This window comes from Arachis hypogaea, chromosome 15 (assembly GCF_003086295.3).
Source record: "Arachis hypogaea cultivar Tifrunner chromosome 15, arahy.Tifrunner.gnm2.J5K5, whole genome shotgun sequence".
Classification (NCBI taxonomy): domain Eukaryota; kingdom Viridiplantae; phylum Streptophyta; class Magnoliopsida; order Fabales; family Fabaceae; genus Arachis; species Arachis hypogaea.
Genome location: NC_092050.1, coordinates 59,659,142 through 59,684,620, shown reverse-complemented (window position 1 = coordinate 59,684,620; position 25,479 = coordinate 59,659,142). Strand labels below are relative to the sequence as shown.

General features: G+C 37.8%; 2 non-coding genes across 2 annotated transcripts; both read left to right on the top strand.

The window, feature by feature from the left end:
* The first annotated feature begins 1,512 nt into the window (after positions 1-1,512).
* Positions 1,513-1,616, top strand: LOC112752852 (small nucleolar RNA R71). The gene has a single exon (XR_003177263.1). It is a non-coding gene; the product is annotated as a small nucleolar RNA R71 (small nucleolar RNA).
* Positions 1,617-10,472: 8,856 nt separating this feature from the next.
* Positions 10,473-10,576, top strand: LOC112752348 (small nucleolar RNA R71). Its single transcript, XR_003176788.1, has one exon. It is a non-coding gene; the product is annotated as a small nucleolar RNA R71 (small nucleolar RNA).
* The last annotated feature ends 14,903 nt before the right edge of the window (positions 10,577-25,479 follow it).

The window sequence follows — 25,479 nt, the reverse complement described above, 5'->3', positions numbered from 1 at the left end:
ATGATAGGGTGTAGGTGGCTTTCCTCCATGTCCAAAATGACAAAGTCTGTGGGGAAGTAATAATCTCCCACTTTCACCAGCACATTCTCAACTACCCCTTCAGCTTGCTTCTGAGTTTTGTCAGCCAGTTGTATGATTACATCAGTGGATCTCACCTCATTCAGTTGTAGCCTCTTCATAAGAGTTAGAGGCATCACATTTATGCTAGCTCCTAGATCACAGAATCCTCTGTCAATTTTTGTTTCCCCTATGATGCAGGGGATATGAAAACTTTCTGGGTCTGTTTTCTTAGAGACTGTGTCCTTCTTGATGAGGGCACTGCATTCTTTGTTCATTGTTACCGTTTGTCCTCCCTTCAAAACTCTTTTCTTGCTCAATAATTCCTTTAAATACTTGATATGTGTAGGCATTTGCTGGAGAATCTCAAGAAAGGGAATATTGATATGGAGAGACTTAAATGTCTCTAAAAACCTTGAATAGGTTTTCCCTTTTTCACCTCCTCCTAACCTCTGAGGAAATGGTGCTTTTGGATGGTATGTTTCCATCGTGCCTTTTTGCAGTTCCTTGGCTTGCTCAGTTTCACTTTCCTGCTTAGCTTCTTCCACACCTTCCTTCAAGATTTCTGGCTCCTGTTCTGAGGGTCTAATTCCTTCTTCTTCTGAAACTTCCTTCAATATGGTGATGGCCTTGCATTCTTCCCATCTTACTCTCTTTTGTTCCCCTTTAGGATTCTTTTCTGTGTCACTAGGGAATACTGCAGTTGATTTGGGGGCCTGTTGAGATAGCTCTCCTACTTGAGACTCCATCCTCTTGAGTTTTTCACCATGGTTTCTTAAGGTAGATCTCACATCATCCCTGAAGCTTTTCAACTCAATTATGTCCTGACCCATGTGTGCCAGCATTCCTTCTATCCTGTTTAATTGATCTTGAAATTGTTGGTTCGGATTAGGTTGGGTAGGTTGATTATTTTGGCCATGATATGATGGTTGGGAGTAAGTGTTTTGTGTGGCTTGGTATGATCTTTGGTTTGAGTTTTGGTATGTGGACTTGTTATGTTGGTTTTGCTGGTTTCCCCACCCAAAGTTTGGGTGGTTTTTCCAGCCTGGGTTGTAAGTGTTGGAATGTGGATCATATGGTTGCCTTTGTTGATTTCCTACATAATTGGCCTCTTCCCAATCACCTCCTTCAGTGCTTTCTTCCTCTTGATCTTTTGTGTGTATTGCAGCCACTTGTTTTGTTTCTACTTTCCTGGTGAGCTCTGCTAGTTGCTTGGCAAACACCTTGTTTTGGGCTAGAATTGTATCAACATGGTTCAGCTCCATGACTCCCTTAGTGTTGTGTCTCTCTGATACATAGTAATACTCATTCTCAGCCACTGTCTCAATCACTTCAATGGCTTCTTCCACAGTCTTTTTCCTGTTCAATGAACCTCCTGATGAATGGTCTACAGCCTTCCTTGATTCATAAGAGAGTCCATCATAGAAAATATGCAATTGCACCTAGTCATGGAACATGTCTGGTGGGCATTTCCTTGTCAAATCCTTGAATCTCTCCCATGCCTCGTAGAGAGTTTCACCATCATGTTGTCTAAAAGTCTGAACCTCAGATCGAAGCCTATTGACCTTTTGTGGGGGGTAGAAACGTGCCAGAAACTTGCTTTCCACCTCGTCCCATGTTGTTAGGCTCCCCCTTGGGAATGATTCCAGCCACTTAGCTGCCTTGTCCCTAAGTGAAAATGGGAACAAAAGCAGTTTATAGGCATCTTCCTGGACTCCATTGGACTTCACAGTGTCGCAAATTCTCAGGAATTTTGTGAGATGTTGGTTTGGGTCTTCATTAGCACTCCCACCAAATGAACAATGATTCTCCACAAGTGATATTAGCTGTGGTTTGAGCTCAAAATTGTTGGCCTGAATGGGTGGTTTCTGAATGCTGCTACCACAATTCCCAGAGGTTGGGTTTATGTATGAACTAAGAACCCTCCTCTCAGGAATGGCATTGTTTCCATCAGCTCTCTCATGGTTGTGAACTTCTCTATCCATGTTGAGATCTAAAGCTTCCTCAAAATTGTCCTCAGATTCTCCTTCAGATTCTTCTTCTCCCAGTACTCTCTTCCCTCTCGCTTCCCTTCTAAGTCTATGAAGGGTCCTCTCTGGTTCGGTATATGGAGGAGTTGATGTCTCTCCTCTCCTACCTGTCATACAAGAACACAGCACAGGCAACAAACAAGTCAAATACTCTTGGTTAATGGAAGAGTATGGTTAGAGCAGTTGAGGAATTAATTCAAACAGTTAGTGAGTCAGTTGCTTGAATTTAAAGGCATAAAGAAAGAAAGCATGTAACAGAGTGCAGAAATTAAAATTCAACAAGTAACTTGTACTGAATTAATCAAAACAAAAAAATGCTTAATCTAGTTAACTTCCAATTTGAGAATTGTCAATCGAAAACCAATCCCCGGCAACGGCGCCATAAACTTGATGCGCATAAACTTGTTATGCTACGATTTAGGAAATTGCACGATCGGCAAAATTCCTTCCGGCAAGTGCACCGGTTATCATCAAGTAAAAACTCACAATAGAGTGAGGTCGAATCCCACAAGGATTGGTTGAGTGAGCAATTCGGATTAGAAGTATGTTCTAGTTGAGCGGAATCAAGATTTAGATGAGAATTGCGGAATGTAAAATTGCATGAATTAAAGAGCGAGAAGCTAAATTGCTGAAATTAAAAGGGATGGGGGTGATTGCATGAATTTAATTGCAGAATGAAAGAGAAAGTGGTAAATCAGAAATGGGGAATTCATTGGGTTTTAGGAGATATTGAGATCTCCGAATCAAAACATTTTTATCTCTTCCTCAACCAATGCGTTCATTGAATTTTTTCTTGGCAATCTTCTATGATTGGATCCCAATCCCTTGGCTCACCAATTCTCTCTAAAAACAAACAAATTTCCAATCCCTTGGCTTAAATGTTCATAAGAAGAGATGATGCTCGATCACTGATTATACCACACAGTTTCATGAACCACAATTTGGTAGGATTACATGTCACAATATCCATCCAAACCCCAATCCAATTCACTGTGAGAAAGCTTCTCTAGCATGAATCCTCCATTCCTTTCCCAAGGTTCCGAAGGATTCCAATTATGGGTAGTTTCTTTCCCACGACAACTACCCAATGGAATTAGATCGAGAAGCTTTCTAACAAAAATTCAAGAGAAAAGATTGAAGAAGAAGATAAAACTATTATTGATTCATTGAATTACAATAGAGCTCCCTAACCCAATGAAAGGGGGTTTAGTGAGTCATAGCTCTGAATTCAATTACAAGGGTATGAAAACTAGCAAAATGAAAAAGTAAAAGTCCTTCCTAACTTAAATTCTATCCTATTTATACACTTTCTATATTGAGCTTCTGTTGTGTTTCTTGGGCTTTGAGGCCTCTCCCTGCTTTCCTTTTGCTTTGGGTTTATGATCCATAATCTTGATGAGGCTGCTGATCCACATTCTGTAACATTCATTGAGCCAACTTAGTGATAATCAAGTAATGACACACAACTCAACAAATTGAAATTCCAGACTCATCAATCCTTCAGGCCCAATCCCATAAACCATGATATTCAATTGGGTTTCATACCAGAGTAAGTTTAAGTTAATGTTTGTGCTCAAAAGCTAACTTAAACTGCAATATTTTTGGCCCAGAAACCTTTTCCAATAATGGCGTTTAAGTTGCAGTTTAAGCTTAAACTCAGCTTAAACGCCAGACACTTCCAGTGATGCCTTTTGTGGAAGCACGTTTAAGCTTCAGTTTAAGGTTAAACTGAAGCTTAAACGTGGAAATGGAAGAAGGCAGCCCTGGAGGGTAACTTAGTCGAACACGTTTAAGCTTCAGTTTAAGGTTAAACTGAAGCTTAAACGTGGAGATAGGAAAGGCAGCCCTGGAGGTCGAACACGTTTAAGCTCCAGTTTAAGGTTAAACTGGAGCTTAAACGTGGGAATAGAGAAAGGTAGCCCTGGAGGTGTCGAACACGTTTAAGCTCCAGTTTAAGGTTAAACTGGAGCTTAAACGTGGAAGCGGAGAAAGCAACCCCTGGAGGTCGAACACGTTTAAGCTCCAGTTTAAGGTTAAACTGGAGCTTAAACATGGAAATGGAGAAAGCAACCCTAGAGGAGAAAACTTGGTCAAACACGTTTAAGCTCCAGTTTAAGGTTAAACTGGAGCTTAAACGTGGAATTGGCTCCCTGGTGTATTTCCCATTTCTGGCGTTTAACTTCCAGTTTAAGGTTAAACTGGAGGTTAAACGCCACTTTCACCTTTCCTCAGCTTTCATGATTTTGGCCGTTTAAGTTCCAGTTTAAGCTTAAACTGGAACTTAGACTCCACATGTGATATTCAAGCTTCCTTTATTGATTTTTGTTGCTTCCTTGCCTAGCCTCTTCTTCCCTGCAATCATCCAAACAACTGCATCAAAGTCTTGCAAATTTTCATGAGAATCTTCCATTCATAGCATTCAAGTAATATAACTAAAAACTCATGAAATTTGCATAAAAATCATGATGTTTGGATGGTTCATTGCTTTGTTATTCATTTAACCATTCTTGGTTACTTTAAGCTCAAGAAAGTGCATAAAACAACTAAAACTAACAGAAAAATGCTAGTGAAACTCGCCTAAGATGCCTTGGCATCACAACACCAAACTTAATACTTGCTTGTCCCTAAGCAAGTCCAGAGTTATTTGAGAAGAAAGTATGAAACAGAAAGCAATTACATTGGCTATATTAGTAAGCACTTGAAGTTCATCAGAAGGGTTTTATGCAGAAAGTTGCAGCATCACTTTTTCATTCTTATCAGGTAAGATTATCACTTTTTCATTGCATTCATCAAACACTGCTATGGCCTCTTGTTATTCTTATGTCCTTGGCACTTTTCTCTTCTTTGTTTTTCTTTTCTTTTTCTTTGAGCTCCTTTGCTCCTTGTTTGCTTAGTGTCATGTGTTGCACACGCCTTTGGCATTTTCTTTTTCTTATCAGTGCACTACACATATCCACTGCAGGCATTTTAGTTCACATTTCTTCTTGAGACATTGGTGCCCAGCACCTCTTTGTGTGACTAAATGTTTTATATTTAGGTTGCTCTTGATAATGGACTTTTGGTTGATAATCCCGGGTTAGTTAACCCAAGTTACCAAGTGTTGAAACACTCCTCAGAACCTATTCATCCAAGCATATCCTTAATACATAAACACCACAGGCATTTGTCTCAGAAGTTCAAACCATTGGTGCCTAGCTTATTTTCTCAATTTTTTTGCTTTTTGGTTGCCCTTTTTCAGTGGCTTTTTCTTCTTCTTTTTCTTTCTTTTTTCATGGCCAAAGACATTTATTCATCAAGATCCATAGACAGTTTTCAATTTCTACACAAAAAATGATAATTCTACACTCTATTTCCAGTGATCTGACTAAACAATCAAGCATGCATACCACCACTTAATTCTACTTGATTTGTCACTAATTGAGCCAAGTTACTTTTGTTCAAACTTTTCTTTTATTTTTGGAAACAGAACAAGCATGGCAAGCATTTGTTTAAGAAGGTGAAGTTATATCCAAACATCTAGGCATTCACTTTATTCAAAGCAATAAACAGACAAACATACTAGAAACTTCACATTAAAAACTTAAATGACTTATAATGAAAGAAAGCTCATAAAGACAATTCACCAATTATCATTTGATTATTAAGGAACGAGACCACCTCTCATTTATTGCTTGGTTCTTCTTGATTCTTGGGATCCTGCTTCTTCTTGCTTCCTACCCCTTTTTGACCACTTGTACTTCCTTTGTCTTTTCTTATGAGCTTTTTCCAGAATCCAGCCTTTTTCATTGTTTCTTCCACTCCTTTTTCAAGGATCATTGCCTTGTTTATTTCTCCTTCTTTCCTCCCTTTGAAATACTCATCAAAAGCTGGGAATGCTGGGTCCATCTTGTGTAAATGTTCCCCTATGTAGTTAAGCTTGATTTGCGAACTGATGTTGTAATCAGCTTGAACTGAGTATCTTGCATTCTGTAAAGTGGTGGCTTCCTTGATTGCCAAGACATTGGCATCTTGGTGTTGGCATATGTGGCTGAAGGATTCCTGTAATTGTAAATTCTGTTCCCTTTGCAGATCTAAGAATCTTGATTCAAAGTTCCTTTGCATATCCATCATTTTTAGGTGAAAGTCCTCTTGTCTCTCCTGAGACCTCATGTATTGTTGAGACATTCTTTCTATGATTTTCTGCATTCTGCTCATATCCATGGGGTCTCTGGGAATTTGTTGTCTTCTTTCTGGAATTCCTTGCTCTTCTTGCTCTTCTTCTCCGTCCTCTCCTTCTTGTCCTTCTTGCTCTGCTTCTTGCTCTGCTTCTGCTTGTTGCCCTTCTTCATTTCTTCTTTTTGTATGTCTTGGAGCAATTGGGCCAAGAGTCATTCTGTACGCAGTTATGGCCATTCCAGGATGTAGCCAATTAGGTCTTTCATCTTCAAGTGGTACTTGGGCATCGATGCATAGTCTAATGATGGTGCTAGGGAAGTGGAGCCAGGATTCAGGATCACTTTTCTCACTAAGCTCTTGTATCTGTTCAGCAATGAGTTTATGAACTTTGATCTCCCCTCCCACCATAATGCAATGTAGCAAGATGGCTCTTTTAGGGACTATTTCTGAAGAGTTTGCAGTGGGTAGGATAGATCTCCTAACTATTGCATACCACCCTTTAGCTTCAGGTGTTAGGTCTCCTCTTCTCAAGACTCTTGGAGCCCCTCTTGTTTTTCTCACCCATTCAGCTCTGATGGCACAAAGGTCTTCAGTAATAGTCGTATAGTCAGGTTCTCCTATCATCCTTTCCTCATAACTTGCTTGGCTGAAACGTATGTTTTTCAGGCCAAGAGTTTTCATGATTGCCTTGGGGCTGAAGTCAACTTCCACCCCTCTCACACAGCTTTTGTATGTGGGTTTCAAGGTTGAATCCTCCCTCACTGCATTTGCATAAAACTCTTTCACTAGGTTGATGTTGATTCTAGTGATTGGCTTAGTCAGGAGCTCCCACTTCCTCTTTTTGATCTTCTCCCAAACACCTGGGAACTCATCCTTTTCAAGGTCAAAGGGAACCTCAGCTAGTACCGTTTTAGGTCTCATCCATTCGGCTTGAATCTCATGGAAAACTGATTTGTATCTCCATGCATCGAATTCCCTGTTCTCCTCCATTGGCTGCTTGTCTTTTCTTCTTTTGTGGCTAGATGAGGCTGCCATTGGTTCTTTAGTTTTGGTAAGTGACAAGCTAAAGTTAACAAGGTGAAGCAAGAAGTGTTGTTGGAAGTGTGGTGAGGTTGTTTTCGGCAAGAGATAGTTATGCTATGATGAAAGAAAATGTGCATGAAGGAGATTTGGTGGTGTGGAACTCGTTCCCCAAGTGGTTCTTTATAGTGCCCGTAAGTGGAAAATGGACGGCTAGGGTGATTTGTGAAGGGTGGCTTGATGGTAAATATATGAATTAGGGAAAAGGACGAATTGCTTTTCATTTTCTTGGAAGTATTCTGAGTGCATTAGGTTGTACATGTAGCTATCTTTTCATGCAGAACTTCCTTTTCCCATGTGTTAGTTTCAAAGACTTGTGAACTTCCTTTTTGACCAAGCACCGTACCTTCCCCCTTGTCTTTTTCCTCCATTCTTATCTTTCCTTTTGTACCTGCACAAACAAACAAATTTGCTATCATTTTTTCGGTCATGTGAATAATGAATAGTACTTGTACATGTTTTTCCTTCTTTTTGAATTGTAAATCAATGATTGACTTCCTGAGCTTATAGCCGTGACCTTTGTATGTATGCACACTTATTACTGGACACCAAACTTAGTGTTTGGTAATGTCTCCTGATGACATGAAATCCATGTTGGTTGTCCTTAATGAATGTGCATAATTCTAATAAATCCTAGTCACCTTGGCGCTTTGATCCTAAACAATTTTACTACCTAAAGTAATTGAAATCAAAGTATTAAAACATGCAAATGGTATACTTGTCATGAATTTCTAAATCCAGAGGAACTTCTTGCTTTTCATTAACTGTGTTCAAAAGGAACACCAAACTTAATGTTTGGTCGTGCACCTTGAATGAAAGATTGAATACAATTTGAATAAGATTTGGGAGTGCCTTCAGGCACACCAAACTTAGAGACCAATTGTAATTTACATGCAATGTTTTAGTGCACTTTATCAACAGTTGTCCTGAGGATTCAAGTTCATGCATAAGAAACCACGCTTTATTAGATGTAAAGCAAAACAATAAAGAGTAAGGATACTAAAACATGGGTTGCCTCCCATGAAGCGCTTCTTTAACGTCACTAGCTTGACGGTTGTCCCTTGTTAGGGTGGATTGTAGTGCTTGATGTCTTCTCCTCTCACTATGAAAACGTCCCCATTTGATTCCTTCATGACTTCTAAATGTTCCATAGAAAGAACTTTCCTGATTGTGAACACTTGAGGGAGCTGGGAAGGAATGGTTTTGAGGCCAGGTGGAATTGGCAGATAATGACTTGATATCACTTTATCTCCCGGAGAGAAACCTTCAGTGGGAATGTTCTTGTTTCTCCACCCTCTTGGCAATTTCTTTACAATTCTTCCCTTTCTCTTGAGGATTTCTTCATTGACCCTTATGCCAGGCGGATCCTTCTGATCTGTTTCTATTGATTCTTGTGGCTTTAACTCTTGCAATTCTTGTTTGCCTTCCAAGGACTGTTTCAGAGTTTCAGCTGCTGGATTGCTTTCCTCCAAACACAGATGGCTACTATCATCCTTAGGCTTTTCAGGTTCTGGTTCAGGCTCAGATGCAGGTTTGAAAACATTGAAAATGAGCTGTTCATCATGTATTCTCAAGATTAGCTCTCCTTGTTCTACATCTATGAGCGCTCTAGCAGTGGCTAGAAATGGCCTTCCCAGAATGATAGGGTGTAGGTGGCTTTCCTCCATGTCCAAAATGACAAAGTCTGTGGGGAAGTAATAATCTCCCACTTTCACCAGCACATTCTCAACTACCCCTTCAGCTTGCTTCTGAGTTTTGTCAGCCAGTTGTATGATTACATCAGTGGATCTCACCTCATTCAGTTGTAGCCTCTTCATAAGAGTTAGAGGCATCACATTTATGCTAGCTCCTAGATCACAGAATTCTCTGTCAATTTTTGTTTCCCCTATGATGCAGGGGATATGAAAACTTCCTGGGTCTGTTTTCTTAGAGACTGTGTCCTTCTTGATGAGGGCACTGCATTCTTTGTTCATTGTTACCGTTTGTCCTCCCTTCAAAACTCTTTTCTTGCTCAACAATTCCTTTAAATACTTGATATGTGTAGGCATTTGCTGGAGAATCTCAAGAAAGGGAATATTGATATGGAGAGACTTAAATGTCTCTAAAAACCTTGAATAGGTTTTCCCTTTTTCACCTCCTCCTAACCTCTGAGGAAATGGTGCTTTTGGTTGGTATGTTTCCATCGTGCCTTTTTGCAGTTCCTTGGCTTGCTCAGTTTCACTTTCCTGCTTAGCTTCTTCCACACCTTCCTTCAAGATTTCTGGCTCCTGTTCTGAGGGTCTAATTCCTTCTTCTTCTGAAACTTCCTTCAATATGGTGATGGCCTTGCATTCTTCCCATCTTACTCTCTTTTGTTCCCCTTTAGGATTCTTTTCTGTGTCACTAGGGAATACTGCAGTTGATTTGGGGGCCTGTTGAGATAGCTCTCCTACTTGAGACTCCATCCTCTTGAGTTTTTCACCATGGTTTCTTAAGGTAGATCTCACATCATCCCTGAAGCTTTTCAACTCAATTATGTCCTGACCCATGTGTGCCAGCATTCCTTCTATCCTGTTTAATTGATCTTGAAATTGTTGGTTCGGATTAGGTTGGGTAGGTTGATTATTTTGGCCATGATATGATGGTTGGGAGTAAGTGTTTTGTGTGGCTTGGTATGATCTTTGGTTTGAGTTTTGGTATGTGGACTTGTTATGTTGGTTTTGCTGGTTTCCCCACCCAAAGTTTGGGTGGTTTTTCCAGCCTGGGTTGTAAGTGTTGGAATGTGGATCATATGGTTGCCTTTGTTGATTTCCTACATAATTGGCCTCTTCCCAATCACCTCCTTCAGTGCTTTCTTCCTCTTGATCTTTTGTGTGTATTGCAGCCACTTGTTTTGTTTCTACTTTCCTGGTGAGCTCTGCTAGTTGCTTGGCAAACACCTTGTTTTGGGCTAGAATTGTATCAACATGGTTCAGCTCCATGACTCCCTTAGTGTTGTGTCTCTCTGATGCATAGTAATACTCATTCTCAGCCACTGTCTCAATCACTTCAATGGCTTCTTCCACAGTCTTTTTCCTGTTCAATGAACCTCCTGATGAATGGTCTACAGCCTTCCTTGATTCATAAGAGAGTCCATCATAGAAAATATGCAATTGCACCCAGTCATGGAACATGTCTGGTGGGCATTTCCTTGTCAAATCCTTGAATCTCTCCCATGCCTCGTAGAGAGTTTCACCATCTTGTTGTCTAAAAGTCTGAACCTCAGATCGAAGCCTATTGACCTTTTGTGGGGGGTAGAAACGTGCCAGAAACTTGCTTTCCACCTCGTCCCATGTTGTTAGGCTCCCCCTTGGGAATGATTCCAGCCACTTAGCTGCCTTGTCCCTAAGTGAAAATGGGAACAAAAGCAGTTTATAGGCATCTTCCTGGACTTCATTGGACTTCACAGTGTCGCAAATTCTCAGGAATTTTGTGAGATGTTGGTTTGGGTCTTCATTAGCACTCCCACCAAATGAACAATGATTCTCCACAAGTGATATTAGCTGTGGTTTGAGCTCAAAATTGTTGGCCTGAATGGGTGGTTTCTGAATGCTGCTACCACAATTCCCAGAGGTTGGGTTTATGTATGAACTAAGAACCCTCCTCTCAGGAATGGCATTGTTTCCATCAGCTCTCTCATGGTTGTGAACTTCTCTATCCATGTTGAGATCTAAAGCTTCCTCAAAATTGTCCTCAGATTCTCCTTCAGATTCTTCTTCTCCCAGTACTCTCTTCCCTCTCGCTTCCCTTCTAAGTCTATGAAGGGTCCTCTCTGGTTCGGTATATGGAGGAGTTGATGTCTCTCCTCTCCTACCTGTCATACAAGAACACAGCACAGGCAACAAACAAGTGAAATACTCTTGGTTAATGGAAGAGTATGGTTAGAGCAGTTGAGGAATTAATTCAAACAGTTAGTGAGTCAGTTGCTTGAATTTAAAGGCATAAAGAAAGAAAGCATGTAACAGAGTGCAGAAATTAAAATTCAACAAGTAACTTGTACTGAATTAATCAAAACAAAAAAAATGCTTAATCTAGTTAACTTCCAATTTGAGAATTGTCAATCGAAAACCAATCCCCGGCAACGGCGCCATAAACTTGATGCGCATAAACTTGTTATGCTACGATTTAGGAAATTGCACGATCGGCAAAATTCCTTCCGGCAAGTGCACCGGTTATCGTCAAGTAAAAACTCACAATAGAGTCAGGTCGAATCCCACAAGGATTGGTTGAGTGAGCAATTTGGATTAGAAGTATGTTCTAGTTGAGCGGAATCAAGATTTAGATGAGAATTGCGGAATGTAAAATTGCATGAATTAAAGAGCGAGAAGCTAAATTGCTGAAATTAAAAGGGATGGGGGTGATTGCATGAATTTAATTGTAGAATGTAAAGAGAAAGTGGTAAATCAGAAATGGGGAATTCATTGGGTTTTAGGAGATATTGAGATCTCCGAATCAAAACATTTTTATCTCTTCCTCAACCAATGCGTTCATTGAATTTTTGCTTGGCAATCTTCTATGATTGGATCCCAATCCCTTGGCTCACCAATTCTCTCTAAAAACAAACAAATTTCCAATCCCTTGGCTTAAATGTTCATAAGAAGAGATGATGCTCGATCACTGATTATACCACACAGTTTCATGAACCACAATTTGGTAGGATTACATGTCACAATATCCATCCAAACCCCAATCCAATTCACTGTGAGAAAGCTTCTCTAGCATGAATCCTCCATTCCTTTCCCAAGGTTCCGAAGGATTCCAATTATGGGTAGTTTCTTTCCCAAGACAACTACCCAATGGAATTAGATCGAGAAGCTTTCTAACAAAAATTCAAGAGAAAAGATTGAAGAAGAAGATAAAACTATTATTGATTCATTGAATTACAATAGAGCTCCCTAACCCAATGAAAGGGGGTTTAGTGAGTCATAGCTCTGAATTCAATTACAAGGGTATGAAAACTAGCAAAATGAAAAAGTAAAAGTCCTTCCTAACTTAAATTCTATCCTATTTATACACTTTCTATATTGAGCTTCTGTTGTGTTTCTTGGGCTTTGAGGCCTCTCCCTGCTTTCCTTTTGCTTTGGGTTTATGATCCATAATCTTGATGAGGTTGCTGATCCACATTCTGTAATATTCATTGAGCCAACTTAGTGATAATCAAGTAATGACACACGACTCAACAAATTGAAATTCCAGACTCATCAATCCTTCAGGCCCAATCCCATAAACCATGATATTCAATTGGGTTTCATACCAGAGTAAGTTTAAGTTAATGTTTGTGCTCAAAAGCTAACTTAAACTGCAATATTTTTGGCCCAGAAACCTTTTCCAATAGTGGCGTTTAAGTTGCAGTTTAAGCTTAAACTGCAGCTTAAACGCCAGACACTTCCAGTGATGCCTTTTGTGGAAGCACGTTTAAGCTTCAGTTTAAGGTTAAACTGAAGCTTAAACGTGGAAATGGAAGAAGGCAGCCCTGGAGGGTAACTTAGTCGAACACGTTTAAGCTTCAGTTTAAGGTTAAACTGAAGCTTAAACGTGGAGATAGGAAAGGCAGCCCTGGAGGTCGAACACGTTTAAGCTCCAGTTTAAGGTTAAACTGGAGCTTAAACGTGGGAATAGAGAAAGGTAGCCCTGGAGGTGTCGAACACGTTTAAGCTCCAGTTTAAGGTTAAACTGGAGCTTAAACGTGGAAGCGGAGAAAGCAACCCCTGGAGGTCGAACACGTTTAAGCTCCAGTTTAAGGTTAAACTGGAGCTTAAACGTGGAAATGGAGAAAGCAACCCTGGAGGAGAAAACTTGGTCGAACACGTTTAAGCTCCAGTTTAAGGTTAAACTGGAGCTTAAACGTGGAATTGGCTCCCTGGTGTATTTCCCATTTCTGGCGTTTAACTTCCAGTTTAAGGTTAAACTGGAGGTTAAACGCCACTTTCACCTTTCCTCAGCTTTCATGATTTTGGCCGTTTAAGTTCCAGTTTAAGCTTAAACTGGAACTTAGACTCCACATGTGATATTCAAGCTTCCTTTATTGATTTTTGTTGCTTCCTTGCCTAGCCTCTTCTTCCCTGCAATCATCCAAACAACTGCATCAAAGTCTTGCAAATTTTCATGAGAATCTTCCATTCATAGCATTCAAGTAATATAACTAAAAACTCATGAAATTTGCATAAAAATCATGTTGTTTGGATGGTTCATTGCTTTGTTATTCATTTAACCATTCTTGGTTACTTTAAGCTCAAGAAAGTGCATAAAACAACTAAAACTAACAGAAAAATGCTAGTGAAACTCGCCTAAGATGCCTTGGCATCAGCTACTAATTGACTTAGTAGTAGGCTAGTGTTAATGGGTATCAAATTAACTACTAAGGGTTCTCAAATCACCAATTCAATAAGACCCAATGATTCAAGGTCACCCAATTCCCTTAGCCTAGGACAAGAGTGTGGAACTACTCTATAACTAGTGAAAATATTGTATCAAACACCTAGAGTGCAATAAAAGTAAACATCACAAAAAGCATGAATTAATGAAACCCATAACTAACACAAAAAAGAAACCAACAATAGCAATTAAGATAAATATAAAAAAACATGGAACATAAAATTGCATTGAAAGAAAATAAAAATCCAACAAGGGTTCATGAAAGTAAAAATAGCAACATAAAGAAATCAACAAGAAAAACTAAGAAGATTAAGACAATACAACAACAAAATATAAAGAGAGTTGAACTAAAAACAAGAATTAAAAATTGGATCTAAGAAAATTTGACCTAAAATAGCCTAAATTCTAGAGATAAGGGAAAGCTTCTCTCTCTAGAATTCTAACCTAAAATATGGTGAAAAACTAAACTATGACTACTTCCCCCCTCCCCCAATTCCCTTCCAATTCTTGGGTTCAAAAGCATCAGAAATGAGTTGAATTTGGGCCTCCTTGAGCTCAGAAATTGCCCCCAGCGTTTTGCCTTTAATGAGGTCACGTGCCACTTGTCACGCGTACGCATGGGTCACGTGTATGCGTCACTGCCAACTTTCCTTGTCATACGCGTCGCTTGACGATTCCTTCCCATGTGCACGTGTGGGCCACGTACACGTATCGCTGGATAGATTACCAAAATCTCATTTCTTCATGAATTCTCTTTTTTTGCATGCTTTTTCTTCATTTCTTCAACCTAATCTTTGCCTTCTAAACCTAAAATCACTTAACAAACATATCAAGGCATCGAATGGAATTAAAGTGAATTAAATTTAGCAATTTTAGGGCCTAAAAAGCATGTTTTCACTTTTAAGCACAAATTAGGAGAAATTCACAAAATCATGCTATTTCATTGAATAAATGTGAGATAAGTTGATAAAATCCCTTAAATTTAACACAAGATAAACCACAAAATTGATGTTTATCAAGGTGCAATGCCATTGTTATCTTAATTAAAACTGTTGCATGGCTAGTAGTGATCCAGCCAGCTGTCTTACCGTAATCCCGCTTCCGATTTCCTTTAATAGCGACATCGAGGTAGGGAGGTTATTTTAAAATTAAGAGTTTTTAACTTAACAATGCCAAACAGCCTACTGAATATTTACAAGTAGTTTATAAATGCTTTGTAAAACCAATTAATGAGAATTGATGAAGCTGGAAATTGTTAGTGAATGTGAGTGTATTTGAATATGCTGAAACTGAGTTTTAGTATGGTTGATGGTGCTGTAAAGAATTGGGTGAATAGATGAGTTATATGTGTAATTGTAAAGTATGATTTTGTTATGGATGATGATATGGTTATAGTTGTTGTTGGTTTTATTGTGAAAAATGATGGTTTATTATGGATTGATGGATTATTGTGTGTTTGATGAATTAATGTGTGTTGGAACGATGATGATTGCTGGTTTATGATGGGTATGGTTGATAATGAGTTCCTGTGAAAAACTCTGTTTAAGATAATGCAGAAAAATATATGTACAACTAAGTAGGTGAGCATTTGTAAAAGTGAGTTGATGAGTTTAAACTCCTGGGGCTGTGTTAATCACTTTAGCAATTTTGGTTAGTTAAAAGGGAAATAGAATTATGGTTCTAAGGGAAGTTTAGGCTTGAATATAAATTTTGGTATGAAGGGTTGGTAAATTGCTTAATGCAGAATTTTCTGCATATAATTGGCAGAAACTTAAAATACAAACTGGGAGAAATTTAGACATGATTTTTGAACCAAACTATTTTTCTTTCAAACTTCAAGAAGTCAATATTTCTCTGTAAAAATTTCAAACGATTTGTCCAAGTGGTTTGGAAGATATGAATTTTTAAAATTTAGTGGTTGCTACAGAATTTTCTAGTTTTCTGGTTCCGCAGTATCAATTTCAAGCCACTAGAACTTTTGATTTATTTGTTGTTTTGAGTTTCTTTCAAAGGGATTTTGAATATCTGTGAGTCTATTTTAATTGAGTGTAAATTTCATGTCTATAGCTATTTGGTAGAGTTAGTTATGTTTCTTGGAAGAAGGGCTGTTTGCAGAAAATTTACAACCAGTTACTAAAAACAGGGCAGCACTTCCAACTGACATTCAATTAACCAAACGTGGTGCTATGAATCTGAAATTTATTTGTTCTAAAACTTAGGGATGTTGACTATATCCTCACCAAAATTTAGAAATAATAGATTAGAATTGAATTTATTATAGATTTATCAAAAACAGGGCTGCTTGCTATATTTTTTCTGAATTCTCTTTAGTGCAGCAGCAGATTTTATTAAGCTGGATATCGAATTCAATTTTAATCCAAACGTGGTAAAACTTGGCTTAGACCCAAAGGATATATCCAAATTTGGCAGAATGTAAGAGCTTAGTTAAACAAACGTGTGTAGGTTATCCCTAGGACACGTTTAAAGCTAAGCGGTGATGCAGAGGTACGCTTAGTTTCACGGTGATGCGGAGGTACTTTTAAGCTTCTTGGTGATGCGGAGGTATGCTTAGCTATAAGGTGAAGCAAAGGAATAATGGAAAGGAAAGAAAGCGGCAATTAAAGAATGGAAAGGATACTTAGAGGAAAAGAAAAGAGAAGTAATGAATGAAATAAATAAATGAGAATTGTATGTTAAACGGGCCTTATGCCAAACTGCTAATGCGAAAGTGTCCGCCTAACTAATAGCCTGAGATTGCTAATGCAGGAATGTTCGCCTAACTGATAGCATTGTTTCTTACTGTTATGCACATTAAAATGCTATTATGATGAGGCCTAACTGACACGGGTAACCGTGATGCCAAGGTGTCTAACTGAAACAATAAAGGAACCATATTCAGGGGCCACTTCAAGTAACATCGGGTTGCGGGTAGACAACCGACACATGAGCTCATGGCATGCTAGGAACAGGCATGCATCATGAATTGTTTGTGCACTTGCATTTGATTATGGTTGTTTATTTTATTTTCCTGTGATTGTGTTGTTTGCTTGTGTTGTTTGTCTTGGTGTCTTGCTTGTATGGTTAATTGGTTATTTTGTTATGTTGCAAACTTAGTAATGTGGTTTAAAGAAAGAGATTTAAACAGCTTAAAGTAAGACCTAGGAAGAATTTTAAGGGTTTAATAAAGAAAACTGTGTTCGGAATGTGAGTTAAATATTTGTATTTATTCTATATTTTTACGGCATTCACTATCCCTACTGAGAACATGCGAGGACGACGTTCTCACCCCCTTACAGATCTTCTATTTTAGCAAAAGGTTCGAGAATCCTCGGTGAGGAGCCGCGACTAAACCACTGCGTTTTACATATCTATTAATTGTATTTTCAGTTTTAGTTTAATCTTAGATTTTATTTTCCCCTCGCCCTTGGTATTTTAAAGTGTTGTATTTTTTTTTACAGAGGGGTAGGTTTATATTTGAGTCTTGCATGAATAATTATTATGTATTAATAGTAATTATGTGAATATATGTTTATCTGGCATAGTTGAGCTTGAGGTATATACCAAAATAAAAGGAATTTTGTTTTTCTGAAAAGCTATCGACAAGTTAACATGTAGAGGCTCAATATTAAATAGCAGATAAAAGAAAAGTAGATTAGTAACGCCTTATCTTTAGTACGATCATGACGTGCTAAAAGTTAAGGTGTTACAATGATTATGATTTAGCTCTGAAACTTTATATGAATAAGGCCTATGATCGTGTGGAGTGGAGTTTTGTGTGGTTTGTTATGAAGAAATTTGGCTTCTGTAACAGATGGATAAAGTGAATGAAGGAGTGTGTGTCAGCTGTATCTTATTTTATTATTGTGGATAGTTCACTATTTGGTTTTTTTAAGCCAACTAGAGAGCCTCGACAAGGAGATCCCCCTCTCCCTATACATAATTCTAATTTGTGTAGAGAGTCTTTTCTATTTGATCCACAAAGGAAAGCAAAATAATCTGTTTCAAGGGCTTCAGCTGAACATAGATGTCCAACCATCAACCACCTATTATTCGTAGATGATTCTAGCCTATTTTGCAAGGCAAACCAACAAAGTTACATTTTGATTAACAAGTCATTCTAGAGTTGTACAATAGGCTAAGTGGCCAAGAAGTCAATTTGAATAAATAAACTATGGTATTTTAGCAAGAATACTCAGCAGCAAGTAAAAAGCGAGTTGGCGGATCTACTTGAAGTTCCAAATGTGGGTATTAAAAATCATTAAAAATAAATATTACAAACTAACCTTTTTCTTTGATCAAAAAAGAAAGGAATAGACCATCTTTGGAATGGCAGAGTCTCCATAAGGGAGGAAATGTTCTGGAAAAAGGTTTGAAATGGACAGCCTCTCAACAAGGGATAATGAAATTGTGGGAAGATCCTTGTTTGGAGATGAACCCCCTTTCAGAATTCCATCAAATAAGCTCAACAACAAGCAATTGTTATGGGTAAAAAAACTAATGGATGATTCAGGAACATGGGACCTAGGAGAAATAAATGCAATTTTCAATAGTGAAATTAGTTCCAAAATATGCCAAACAAAGATTGAATAGGGTGAGGATAGACTAATATGGATACATATTAGCTCAAGGGAGTACACTATAAAATCTAACTATCAAATTGCAAATCTCTTCTTCCACCTAACATTAAAGATACTCAATGAACGATACAGAAAAAAAGGGATCTGAAAAGCTATCTAGATGATAAAAAGTTAGCCAAAAATTACAGTTTTTATCTGAAAATTAGTTCACAATGGGTAGCAGTAAAAGAGAAGATTCATGGGTGCATACCTCAAGCTGACCTGCATTGTCCTTGGTGCTCTGCTACTTTGGAATTATCCTTGCAAGCGCATATTTTTTGCCCATAAGTTATAGAAGTCTAGAACAACTCTCCACTGGCGAGTGTGATTCCTAGGAACAGCTTTCTTCAACCATGGCAGTGGTAGATCGATATTTTGGCAGCAGTGATAAATGAAAGTGAAACCAGGTTGAATATGACCCAAATAACTTACCTTTTTTGGGGTATATGGTTAGATAAGAACTCCTTGTTGTTCGAAGGAAAGAGAAAAAGACCTAGGAAATTTTGTCCCAAGCAATGGATCTTGTGTCAGAGTTAACAAGGAGTAAGAACCAACATCATCTAATTACTTTTTGGAAGTTCTTCTTCTTCGACATTTTCTCTCTGTTTTAGTTCATAGTTTATTTCTTCTATGTTTTGGGAAACCCCTATTTAGTTGTGAGTTTAGTTTTGGACATGATGCAATAGACTATTTTATTGCAAGGATGTAATAGTATTTTTATAATGAAAATTAGAATATCTTTAGAAAAAAATATTATCCAACACATAACAGTTTAAAAATGATAAAGAAGTTAACAAAATTCGTATAGACTTTTTTACTCTACTATTGATAGGTACAATTTTGTTGCATACTTTACATATTAATCAAATAACCAATGCCATATACTAAACAAATAATATTATATAAGACAAAATTAATTAATCTTTTCATAAAATAATTTATTTTTTAATTTAATTTATAAACAAATTTATATGTACTCGTCAAATGTCAGATCCAGTGCTTTACATAATCAATAGTTTTAAAAAAAATATTCACCATGAAGAGTTGTATAAAAAGGAAAAAAAGCATATTAACAAGTTAACAAATTATTTATATATGCAGACTTTTTAATGTCTGATGCATGAGCATCTTATACCCTTTTTCATAGCATTTTCTATTTGTTTTTTGGTAGATTTTGTTAATTTTTACTTTGTTTTAGTACAAAATTCATCTTTCGATGCTACTTTGAGTTTTTGTATTATTTCTGTGACTTTAGGTGATTTTTGGACGAATTTGGCTAAATCTTGTTCAGAGACGAAGAAAGAATAGCAGATGCTGTCAATCCTGACCTCCGTTCATTCTAACGCGTATAATTTGAGCTATAGAAGTCCAATTGACGCGATCTTAACATGGTTAGAAAGCTAACTTTCAGAGCTTTCCAGAAATATATAATAGTCTATACTTTACTTCTAGAATGACTGCCAAAACTGGTGTTAAATGTCAAGCTTAGGCGTTTAACGCCCATGAAGGACTTACCTCCCAAGTTGAACGCCCAAAACTGGCGTTCAACGCCAGTCAAGGAGCAAGACCAGTGAAGTTCAATGCCCAGATTGAAGTTGGATGTCAGTAATCAGCCCAAACACTCACCAAATGGGACCCAAAGTGGATTTTAGCACTCCTTAGGCTTTTCTTATCTTATTTTTATAATTTTTAATTTAAAAATAACATCTTTTAGGTTTAGCATTTACTATTTAAAGAGCAGATCACTTAGGAAACATGGGACATTAACTCAGATCTTCTTTATTTTTCTGTTTTCTCTGTAAGTCATGAGCAACTAAACCTCCTGGTTAATGTTAGGAGCCCTGTTTATTTCTATGGATTAAGAATTATTCTTTTATTTAATTAATGTTTGATTCAATTCTAAGGTGTTGTTTTCGTTCTTAATCTCATGAATCTGGGTGGAACGAGAGTATGACCCTTATTCTACATGGGCTCTTGTGATTCTCGAAAGAGCTATATCGCTTGAGCTACAGCTTGAAAACACTCCTCCTAAACTTCTAATTATATGAACTAATCGGATATGTGACATGAATTCCTGTTAGCTTTGGGTAATTGAGGTTTTTGTGGCGTTAAACTGGTTTTCTGAACTTCACTCTCTGATCTGAATTGAATAACCACGAGAGTGGCTTTTCATGAGGATTAGAGGAGATTCATTCACTACGAGAGTAGGCTTTAGTCACTTATGGTTTGCCATAGAATGAATCATTCATTGATAAAGTGGTTAGTAAGAAGTCTTAATCCGGAAAGGTAAACATCTCCAATGCCTTAACTATTTTCATATATTATCTCTTTAACAATTCTCTTGATTGCTTTCTTTATTTTTCTTTATTATCTTATTTTATGCAAATTCAACCACAACCTTTTTTTTTTGTTTGCCTGACTAAGACCAATAGGATAACCATTGCTTGCTCAATCCGACAATCCTCGTGGTATCGACCCTCACTCACCTGAGGTATTACTTGGACGACCTGGTGGACTTGCTGGTTTAGTTATGCGAGTTCTAATTTTGCGCACCAAGTTTTTGACGCCGTTGCCAGGGATTGTTCGTGACTGACAACTACTGGTTGTCTTGTTGCTTAGATTATGTACATTTATTAGTTTTTGTTTAATTATTATTCTTCCTGATTTTCAAAAATTGATCTTGTTTGCTTTCTTTTTGTTTGAATTTTTTTTTATTATCTTTTGTTTGATTTCAAAAATTTTAAAGTTTAGTGTTCTTTTATTGTTTTTCTTTTAAATTTTTAAAATTAATATTATTTATCTTTTCCTTTTTAATTTTCGATTTTTTTTGTTATCTTATTTTGATTTAATTTTAAATTTGAAGTTTGGTGTCTTTTAATACTTTCTTTTTCTTTTTAAATTTTGAAAATTTCAAATCTTTTCTTTTTCTTTTTAATTAAGTTTCTTTTTAAATTTTCAATCATATCTTATTTATCTTTTTTTATTCTTGATCTTTATCTATTTATCTTTTTCTTGATTCTAGTTATTTGATTTTTTCATTTAAATTCAAATTTTAAAATTCAAAATTTAAGTTTAGTATTTCTTTAGTTTATCTTTTCCTTTCTTTTTGAAATTTGAAAACTTTTAAAACCCTTTTCTTTTTAAATTTCGAATTTTATCTTATTTATCTTTCTTAAATTTCAAATTTTTGTCTTACTTATCCTCCCTTAATTTTCGAAATTTTGTTCTAGTTATCTTATCTTTTTATCTTTGTTTTTAAATTTTTGAATCTTATCTTATTTAATTTTCTTGATTTTCGATTTTTCTCTCATTTATCTTTTTCTTGATTTTCAAAATTTGTTAACTTATCTTATCTCTATTTAAATTCAAATTTTAAGTTTGGTGTTTCTTTAGTGTTTTCTCTTTCTTTTTGAATTTCAAAAATTTTTAAACCGCTTTCTTTCTAATTTTTTAAATATTTTCAAAATTTCTAGTTATTTTTTTATTTTCAAATTAGTATTCTAATTTTTTTATTTATTTTGGAATTTTTATTAAAAAAAAACTTTTTCTTTCTAATTTTCAAAACTTTGAGACTAATTCTTGCATTCTTGTTTCGAATTTTCTTGTTAATTGGCTTCTTTATTTTATTTTTATTTCTTTTGGATATCTCATTGGAAGTTCTCTAGGCTTTGACATAGAGACTCCCACTTTTCTTTCTCTCTTGTTCAGGAACACTAAAATCATTATGGATCCAGAAGAAAGTGCAAACCTCAGAAGAACTTTAGGGTCTTATACAGCTCCCACCCATGATCTTTACAGAAGGAGCATCAGTGTGCTTCCTATTACTATTAAAGCAAACAATTTTTAGCTCAACCCACAGTTAATCACTTTAGTGTAGCAAAAATGCCAGTTCCATGTACTCCATCAAGAAGAACCCACTGAATTTATTACTAACTTCCTACAGATCTGTGACACTGTGAGCACCAGGGGAGTAGACCCTGATGTCTATAGGTTGCTGCTCTTCCCATTTACTGTAAAAGACCAAGCAAAGAGATGGTTGGATGCTCAGCCCAGACCAAGCTTGAACACATAGAGTAAATTGGTGAACAAGTTTTTGAATCAATATTTCCCTCCAAGGAAGCTGGCTAAGCTGAGACTGGATATTCAGACCTTTAAATAAGGGAGAGTGAGTCCCTTCATGATACTTGGGTGAGGTACAAGTTGATGCTCAGAAAATGTCCCACGAAAATGTTCTCAGATTGGGTTAAGCTGGATATTTTCTATTATGGACTCATGTACATAGCCAAGATATCCCTAGATAACTCTGCTGGTAGTTCAATACATATGAAGAAGACAACTAAAGAAGCTGATGAACTTATTGAGACGGTCATTAACAATCAGTATTTATACTCATCCGGTGAGATCTCAATGAAAGGAAAAGTCAAGGCAGTGTTCGCGGAATCCACCACTCCTGAACAAAATGAATCTTTAGCCCAGCAGCTGTACTTTCTCACACAATAAGTGCTGAGCTTGCAAGAAGTATTATAGGAGACAAGAGCCTCCAGCAAGAATATGGAAGCATAGTTGAACCAGGCCAAACACCAGATATCTGAACAGATAAGAGAAGAGTGCCAAGCTATTCAATTGAGGAGTGGAAGGACCCTGAATACCTAGCCTCAGAACAGTAGAGCGCAGGATGATGAGGAAACGTCAGAACGTGAAAATGTAGCGACCCAGAGCACCATCAGCAGCGTTCAACTCCTAGAAGGAAGGGCAGAATGGGCGTTCAATGCCCAAAACGGGGAGAGGCCATAAACGTCAATCCAAAGGACGTTTCCGCCAGATACCCTGATAACCCCTTTCCAGTTACCCTGTATACTCATCCTGCACTGCCAAAAGCCCCAGAATATAAGGGTAAGCTACCATACCCTCAGAAACTCCAGAAGGCAAAAAAGAACAAGCAATTTGCCAAGTTCCTGGAAGTTTTTAAGAAACTTGAGATCAAAATCCCCTTTGCAGAGGCTCTAGAATATATGCCTTCCTATGCTTTATGAAGGACATATTGAGTAACAAAAGGGATTAGAGAGAGGCAGAAATAGTTGTGCTCACCAAAGAATGTAGTGCAATCATTCAGAAGAATCTACTGAAGAAACTGCAAGACCCTGGGAGCTTTATAATCCCCTGCACCATTGGAAACACTTGTATAAAGAAGGTCTTACACGATCTTGGAGCAAGTATCAACTTGATGCCATTATCATTATTGAGGAAACTCCAAATTCAAGAAATCAAGCCCACCCGTATCTACCTCCAACTTGCTGACTACTCAGTCAAGTTTCCAGTGGGAGTGGTGGAAGACATGCTTATGAGGGTGGGACCCTTTTCCTTTCCTGTGGATTTCGTGATACTGGATATGGAGGAGGACAAGAATGCATCTATCATTCTAGGAAGACCTTTCCTAGCCACAGGGCGAACCATCATCGATGTCCAAAAGGGGAAAGTGACACTAAGAGTCAATGATGAGGAGGTTGTACTGAATGCAGTCGAGGCCATGCAACACCCAAATCCCCCGGAGGAGTATATGAGGATAGATGCCATAGAGCCCCTGGTTGAAAAAGTGTTTGAGGCTGAAACACCTGAAGAGGAACTAGACACAATTCTTGAAAATATTCTGCCTGAACTGGATGAGCCGTGACTTCAGAAGGAGACACTTAACACACATGGAAAGGAAGATGAGCCTCCTAAGCTCGAGCTCAACCCCTTACCTCCATCCTTGAAGTACGTGTTCTTAGAAGATGGAGACACTTATCCACTGATTATAAGCTCCTGCCTACAGCAACAAGAAGAAGAAGCCTTGATTCAAGTCCTCAAAACCCATAAAACAGCTCTCGGATGGACCATAAGTGACTTCAAGGGGATCAGCCCCACTCGGTATATACAAAAGATTTGACTTGAAGATGATGCTAAATCGGTTGTGCAATGGTGCACGAATTGTGAATCACACTTTTCACACTCGTACCACTAACCAGCAAGTGCACTGGGTCGTCCAAGTAATACCTTACGTGAGTAAGGGTCGAATCCCACAGAGATTGTTGGTTTGAAGCAATCTATGGTTATCTTGCAATTCTTAGTCAGGAAGTCAATTATATTTATCAGTTGAGTTGCGAATAAACAAGAGAGCATGGATTAAAGGTTACTTATTATGCAGTAATGGATAATATGTTGGAGTTTTGGAGATGCTTTGTCTTCAGAATCTCTGCTTTCCTCTGTCCTCTGATTCACGCACGCACGTCCTCCTATGGCAACCTGTGTGTAGGTGGATCACCGTTGTCAATGGCTACCATCCATCCTTCCAGTGAAAAGGGTCCAGGTGCGCTATCACCGCACGGCTAATCATCTGCAGGTTCTCAGTCGTACCGGAATAGGATTTACTATCCTTTTGCGTTTGTCACTACACCCAGCACTCGCGAGTTTGAAGTTCGTCATAGCCATCCAATCCCATAATCCTACTCGGAATACCACAGACAAGGTTTAGACTTTCCGGATTCTCATGAATGCCGCCATCAATCTAGCTTATACCACGGAGATTCTGATTAGGGAATCTAAGAGATATTCATTCAATTTGATGTAGAACGGAAGTGATTGTCAGACAGACATTCATGGATTGAGGAAGGTGATGAGTGTCACTGATCATCACCTTCTCCATAGTTAGGCGCGAATGGATATCTTAGATAGGAACACACATGTTTGAATGGAAAACAGAAATACTTGCATTAATTCATCGAGACACAGCAGAGCTCCTCAAAAAAAATCTAGGTTTACAGAAAATGAGTAAACTATAACAGATAGTGCAGAAATCCACTTCTGGGGCCCACTTGGTGTGTGCTGGGGCTAAGACTAAAGCTTCTCACGTGCCTGGGGCTGTTTTGGGCGTTCAACGCCAGCTTTAGATCCTTTTCTGGCGTTGAACTCCAACTTGCAACTTGTTTCTGGCGCTGGACGCCAGAATTGGGCAGAGAGCTGGCATTGAACGCCAGTTTATGTCATCTATCTTTGAAAAACGTATGGACTTCTATATATTTCTGGAAAGCCCTGGATGTCTACTTTCCAACGAAATTGAAAGCACGCCATTTGGAGTCCTGTAGCTCCAGAAAATCCATTTTGAGTGCAGG